This window comes from Oryx dammah, unplaced genomic scaffold (assembly GCF_014754425.2).
Source record: "Oryx dammah isolate SB20612 unplaced genomic scaffold, SCBI_Odam_1.1 HiC_scaffold_2, whole genome shotgun sequence".
NCBI lineage: Eukaryota > Metazoa > Chordata > Mammalia > Artiodactyla > Bovidae > Oryx > Oryx dammah.
The window spans coordinates 178517401-178523368 of NW_024070186.1; positions in this window are offsets into that span (position 1 = coordinate 178517401).

Below are 5968 nucleotides of genomic sequence, written 5' to 3' on the forward strand. Positions count from 1 at the left end.
TTTGAAAGCAACAATTTTTTGGTGCTCAGCCTTCTTTATGGTCCAATTCTCACATCCATACATGACTACTGGAAAAAACATAGCTTTGACTGTATGGACATTTGTCGGTAAAGTGATGTCTCTGCTTTTTAATGAGCTGTCTAGTTTGTCATAGCTTTTCTTCCAAGAAGTAAGCGTCTTTTAATTTCATGGCTGCAGTCACCACCTGCAGTGATTTTGGAGCCTAAGAAAATAAAATCTGTTACTGTTTCCATTTTTTCCCCTATTTTTGCCATAAAGTGATAGGGCTGGATATCATGATCTTAGTTTTTTGAATGTTGAGTTTTAAATCAGCTTTTTCACTCTTCTCTTTTACCTTCATCAAGAGGCTCTTTCGTTCCTCTTTGCTTTCTGTCAATAGAGTGGTATCATCTGCATACCTGAGGTTGTCGATATTTCTCCTGGCAATCTTGATTCCAGCCTGTGAGTTATCCAGACCAACATGTCGATGTACTCTGCATAGAACTTAAATAAGATGGCAAAATACAGCCTTGATGTACTCCTTTCTCAATTTTGAACCAGTCCATTGTTCCTCGTCCAATTCTAACTGTTGTTTCTTGACTTGCATACACGTTTCTCGGGAGGCAGGTCAGGTGGTCTGCTATTCCCATCTCTTTAAGAATTTTCCACAGTTTATTGTGATCACAGTCAAAGGGTTTGGCAGAGTCAATGAAGCAGAAGTAGATGTTTTTCTGGAATTCTCTTGCTTTTTCTATGATCCAACAGATGTTGGCAATTTGATCTCTGGTTCCTCTGCCTTTTGTAAGTTCAGCTTGAACATCTGGAAGTTCTTGGTTCGCTTACTAGCTTGAAGGATTTTGAGCATTACCTGGTGAGCATGTAAAATGAGCACAATTATATGATAGTTTGCCTTTCCTTGGGATTGGAATGAAAACTGACATTTTCCAGTCCTGTGGCCACTGCTGAGTTTTCCAAATTTGTTGCCATATTGAGTACAGCACTGTAATATAATCTTTTAGGATTTGAAATAGCTCAACTGGAATTCCATCACCTCCACTAGCTTTGTTTGTAGTGATGCTTCCTAAGGCCCACTTGACCTCACACTCTAGGATGTCTGGCTCTAGGTGAGTGACCATATCATTGTGGTTATCTGGGTCATTAAGATCTTTTTTGTATAGTTCTGCTGTGTATTCTTGCCACTTCTTAATATCTTCTGCTTCTGTTAGGTCCCTACCATTTCTGTCCTTTACCGTGCCCATCTTTGTATGAAACGTTCCCTTGGTATCTCTAATTTTCTTGAAGAGATCTCTAGTCTTTTCCATTCTATTGTCTTCCTCTGTTTCTTTGCATTGTTCATTTAAGAAGGCTTTCTTATCTTTCCTTGCTATTCTCTGGAACTCTGCATTCACGTTCCCTTTCTCCTTTGCCTTTTGCTTCTCTTCTCAGCTATTTGGAAGGCCTCTCAGACAACCATTTTGCCTTCTTGCATTTCTCAGAGGCGCTTACCGGCTGGCACTTACCTTCTTTTTGCCAGTCCAACAGGGGAAAATGGGCCCCATTATTGTTTTAATTTGCATTCCCTTAATTGCGTAAGAGATTGAATGTTTTCTCCTATGTGTATCAGCCATTTGTATTTCCTTTCCTGTGAATTGCCTTTTCATGTCCTTCACACTAATGGAAATTCTCTCTCTTCCCTTCAGTACTTTCTTTTTCTTATCTGATCACATTATTACTCAGCGGCCTCCTCTAGGTTATTTTTGGCACACTTGAGCGGCTCTAAGTTCTCCTTTCCTCTTCCTCCTGCTCCTCTGCTGCTCTATTCCTCCTCTTTGAATGTGCAAATGCCTCCTAACACTCGTGCTTTCTTCTCTGCCTCTGTGAGGTGAATCAGACACCCCTGTGATTTGGGGGCTCCAAACATCACTGCAGATGGTGACTTCAGCCATGAAATTAAAAGATACTTACTCCTTGGAAGAAAAGCTATGACAAACCTAGACAGCGTATTAAAGAGCAGAGACATAACTTTGCCAACACAGGTCTGTCTAGTCAAAGCTATGGTTTTTCCAGTAGTCACGTATGGATGTGAGAGCTGGACCGTAAAGAAGGCTGAGCAATGAAAAACTTATGCTTTCGAACTGTGGGGCGGGAAAAGACTCTCGAGAGTCCCTTGGACAGCAAGGAGATCCAAGCACTCAGTCCTAAAGGAAATCAACCCTGAATATTCATTGGAAGGACTGATGCTGAAGCTGAAGTTCCAATACTTTGGCCACTTGATGCAAAGAGACCACTCATTGGAAAGGATCCCAATGCTGGGAAAGACTGAGGGGAGGAGAAGCAGGGGGCGACAGAGGATGGAATGGTTGGATGGCATCACTGAGTCAATGGTTATGAGTTTGAGCAAGCTCCAGGAGATGGTGAAGGACAGGGAAGCCTGGCGTGCGGTAGTCCATAGGGTCGCCAAGAGTTGGACATGACCAGGCGACTGAACGACGACAGGGAACCTTCTGGCCAAGGACTTTCAAAGCTGGCTGTCTGCCTGTGAGGGTGCAGGAAGGACAGTGGGGAGAAAGTGTAGAAAAATCCATAAGTGAAAGCCAAAGTATCATTCCATCAGTTTGCATAAACAGTTCTGCAAGAACCTGAACTCAGTACTTGTTAGTGGTTAACTTGGGGGAGGCGATCTTATGTCTTTCTTTGTAAAAAAAAATTTTTTTAAATTAAGATTATGGGTGAATTTTACTTGCTTTCATCTTAATAGTTTTCATGGAAATATTTAATAGAAAAACAATAAAAGGGTAACATTCAAAGAGTAACAGTGTATGGAGTGAAAATGAAGTTTCTCTTTTATCTGAATCCTTGGGAACAATTACTAGTATCACTTTCTCTTGTAAGTTTTCAGACTTGTTCTGTGTATTGTCTGTCTGTCTGTCTCTTGTATTTCTGTCTCTTATCTCTTTCTGTCTCTCATCCTTGACTCTTTTTCCACCAGTGGGTATATCACGTACAAACTTTCAAGCCCCAAACTGTATGTCTGGAGAACTGTTTAATATAATCCCATAAAAATCTGCCTCATTAACAACTGGCTTTGTAATGTTCTTATGTATAAGCTCTGTAATATATTAAACACTTTCCCCGTTAATTAGAAAAGATTATTTCCCAGTTTTAGCTGCAAACAGTAACTGAAAAAATAATCTTGAGCAAACACATCTTAGATTTGAGAGTATGTCTAGGATAAATTCCTGAAACTAGATAGAATTCTTGGGTCAAAGTTCCTCCCCCATTTAAAACTTTTGAGAGTTATCTAATAATTTCCTTTCAAAGAAGTTGTACCAACAAGTGCTCATACCAACAATGTGTGAAGATGTCCGTATTTATACTTCCTTTTAAACTTAGACTCTTGTCAAACATTTCAATCTTAGCGGTTCTGATGGGTGAACACTGATATCTCACTGTGTTTCTTTACTCAGCGCCCAAGCTGAGCATATCTGTAATGATGCTTATAAATCCCTTACATCTCTTTTCTCGAGAACAACTTGTACCTGTTCTGCTTAACTTTGTTTGCTATTAGTTTATTGATTTTCCATATATTAATTTTTAAAAGGTCTTTTTATGTTAGGAAAATTAGCCCACACTTTGTTATATATGTTATGAATATTTTTCCTAATACACAGTTTGTTTTTTTATTTTATTTAGGATATATGTATGGAAATTAAAATTTTCACCTATTGTAATTTACCAATCTTTTCTCTTATCACATCTCAGATTTGTGTCTTTCTTAGAAAGGTCTTCCCTTGTCCAAGATTATGAAAAAGTTTTCCCATTTTTCTAGTAGTCTAATGACTTTATTTCTTTTGTTATGTTTTATTTTTTTACTTTAACATTTTTGCCCCATCCAGAATTAATTTGATATAAGGAGTGAGGTAGGAACCTACTCCCTCTTTTGTTAATCTGGATGATTACCCAGATCTCCTAAAAGCATTTATTGATGACTCTATCTTCTACCCAATTACTTATAATGCCTCTCTTAAAGACAAATACCATATGATATAACTTATATGTGGCATCTAAAATATGGCACAAATGATCCTATCTATGAAACAGAAATAGACTCACGGACATAGAGAACAGGCTCGTGGTTGCCAAGGATGGATTGGGAGTTTGGGCCTAGCAGATGCAAACTAGTATTTATAAGATAGATAAACAACAAGGTCCTAGTATATAGAAGGGAACTATATTCAGTATCTATAATATCGGCAACTAAATTCAATATCCTATAATAAACCATGTGGAAAATAGAAATACAATGAAAAAAAAAACGCCTCTTGGGAATTCCCTGGTGGTCCAGTGGTTAGGACCCTGCACTTTCACTGCTGCGGGCCCCAGTTCAGTCCCTAGTCAGGGAACTGAAAATCCCAGAAGCCACATGGTATGGCCAAAAAAAATTTTTTTAAAGAAAAAAGCTTCTCATATGGGCTTCCCTGATGACACAGATGGTAAAGAACCTGCCAATTCAGTCCCTGGGTCAGGAAGATCCCCTGGAGAAGGAAATGGCAACCCACTGGAATAATCCCCCCTGGAGAATCCCATGGACAGAGGAGCCTGGCAGGTTACAATCCATGGAGTCGCAAAGAGTTGGACATGACTGAGCAACTAACACTCTCTCATATCTTATGCAGAAGCTGATTGATATGGATACTGGCAGAAAATCTTGGCTAACGAAACTCTGAGATTCTGGTCAGTTCTTCCTTTTTCTTGCTGATACTGTTATCTTTCAAAAGGTAGAGGAAGTGTCTAGAGGAACCGTTACCTTGGCCCAAATTCTGGTCAACCAGGCGGAACAAGCTGATGAAGGGAAGTGACCAGAACCTCGGTAGAAGTGATTGTGTCACTCTAGATGCTCTGCCTTCTCCCACGGTGGTTAGCCCTCCAGCTTCATCCAGCCCAGTTGGCAACATCCCTTGTGGTCGGCATCCCTGATGGCCTGGCTCTGTCTCTAGCAACAGGAAGTCTGACAAGCAAGTTCCCCAAACACACCCTTCCCTCTCTTCCCTCCAGTTCTTTGCACACGTCCTCCTCTTTGCCTGCAACTCTTTCTGTCTTTTCTTTGCCTAAGGCTCTTCATCCTTTATTTCTCAATTTAAAGGTTGCTTCCACTGTGGAACCTACCCTGATACTTAAGCTGGATGCTCCCTGTGCTTTATGTTAAGTCACTCGGCCGTGTCCAACTCTTTGCGACCTTATGGACCTGTAGCCCACCAGGTTCCTCTGTCCTCGGAATTCCCCAGGCAAGGATACTGGAGTGGGTTGCTGTGCCTTCCTCAGTGGATCTTCCCGACCCAGGGGTCAAACTGGTGCCTCCCACATCTCCTGCACTGGCAGGCAGGTTCCTTACCCCTAGCACATGCTCCCCGGTAACTTCTATTAATATTCCCGTCGTAGTCTTCACCCAAGACCGGTAGGGTGGAGATGGAAAAGCCACACTTACTTCAGGAGTCTGATGGTCTGGAAAGTGGCCTGGGGTAGAAATCTCAAGTGGAGAGTTCTCATAGCCTATCTGCCTCAGGATCAGGAGTGCTGCCTAATTTGTGGGATTCAGTGCAAAATCCAAACTGTGGGGTCCTTTGATCAATAATTATGAATCTCAAGATGAGCAAAACCAAGTCTGGACTTCCCTGGTGGCTCAGATGGTAAAGCGTCTGCCTACAATGCGAGAGACCTGGGTTCAATCCCTGGGTCAGGAAGATCTCCTGGAGAAGGAAATGGCAACCCACTCCAGTATTCTTGCCTGGAAAATCCCAGGGATGGAGGAGCCTGGTGGGCTACAGTTCATGGGGTCGCAAAGAGTCGGACACGACTGAGCGACTTCGCTCACTTCATTCACTCAGACCAAGTCCGGGCCCTTCTGAGGGTGGAGTCCCCTGAGACTGCGTGGATTGCATGCCCATGAGAGTAGGTGGTATGCTGGCCC